Below are 1,546 nucleotides of genomic sequence, written 5' to 3'. Positions count from 1 at the left end.
CTAGGGCCCAAGCATTGAAATCACCAGCAATCACCTTTGGACTTCGTCCTTTCGCGTCGAGAACAAGATTATCAAGCATTTGCTCGAATTCAGACAGTGTCAAACTTGGCGGGGCGTAGCAGCTGTATACATATACACCACTTATTTTCGCCCACACGAAGCCACTGCCTGCCTGACTTGCAGTACATTGTATGGCCTGTCGACCGCAAGCCCATATCGCCGCTCCACCAGTCGAATCTTTGACCCATATGCCACCATGACGGTGTCTATACGGTTCGCTTATGATGGCGATTTCCATCTCAGATTCGAACGTGGCCTGCTCAAGTAAATCCTGAGCGACCCTGCAATGATTCAGATTTATTTGAATAAACCTCATTTTCTCATTGCAGTGAGCGCCTTCCTAAATTCTGGACATTTACCACTCCCGGCAATATGCCGGTTATCCTGTCCCTCTTTTACTTCGCACAATAGGCACTTGGGGTCCCTATTGCACTCTCTGGCAATATGGCCTTTCTCCCCACACCTTCTGCATCGATCGGATCGATCAATGCTGCTGGTGCATGCCTTCGCGAAGTGTCCAAACATGAGGCATTTAAAGCACCTCTTCAGTGAAATTTGTTCCCTTAAACGGCAGACAACCCATCCAATCCGAACCCTTCCGGCAGCCAATAACATCTGTGCTGCCTCCGCTGGCACTCGTATTGTGGCTGTTTGAGTACCACCATAGGCTTTTCGTAAGCCCACAATAGACTCCTCGGTGAGTTCTTTCAACTTGAATTGCTCCTTCAGAGCAATACAAATTTCTTCTTTCGATGTTACTTCATCGAGATCCTTACATTGAAGGTAGATCTCATGTTTTTGGGCACGCACTGCGGCATTCTCCCCAAGTGAGTTTTTCACTTGAGTGCGAAAGTCATCAGTTTTGCTCACGCTGGATCTTTTCAGCTCGAACATGAGATCCCCTTTCTGGGTTCTTCGGATTCGGTTTACATTTCCGCTCAGATCTTTTAGGTCGGGATCCGCTTTGACCTTTTTGAGTATCTCCGCGTAGGACAGATTGCCCTTACTGGAGATAACAATTACATCTGGACGAGTTCGCACTTTTGCCTTTCGTTCCGCTTTTTTGTTGGTAACTTTAGTCCATCCATCGTTTTCGCTGGTCTTAGGCTTCGCAACGCTGGTCGAGTTTCCTAGATTCGCTGTACGGTTTCCTCCTTCTGGCCTGTTGGTGTTGGTTTTCCGGATGTCCTGTCCGCCTTTTTTTCTCTTAGGCGCCTGCTGATTACTTAAAGGATCCCCCTCTTTTTCACGTACTCGCTTATTTCGCTGGGATTCGATGGTAGTACGGTTAGGCGTCACTTGGGTCGCTTGTGATACTGTTGGCACAGCGGGGTTCGGCGTGTTCCTATTATTCTTTTCCTCCATCTGGGATCTATTATAGAGAACTCTAATAGCCCTCACCATATTCTTTATGGCTTGGTGCACGTTGTGCTTGTCCTTGATAAACTCGGACAGCTCAACTATTTTTGCCCCAAGCTGGGTGAAG

This window comes from Hermetia illucens, chromosome 2, assembly GCF_905115235.1.
Source record: "Hermetia illucens chromosome 2, iHerIll2.2.curated.20191125, whole genome shotgun sequence".
Lineage (NCBI taxonomy): Eukaryota > Metazoa > Arthropoda > Insecta > Diptera > Stratiomyidae > Hermetia > Hermetia illucens.
This window is presented reverse-complemented; position numbering follows the sequence as displayed.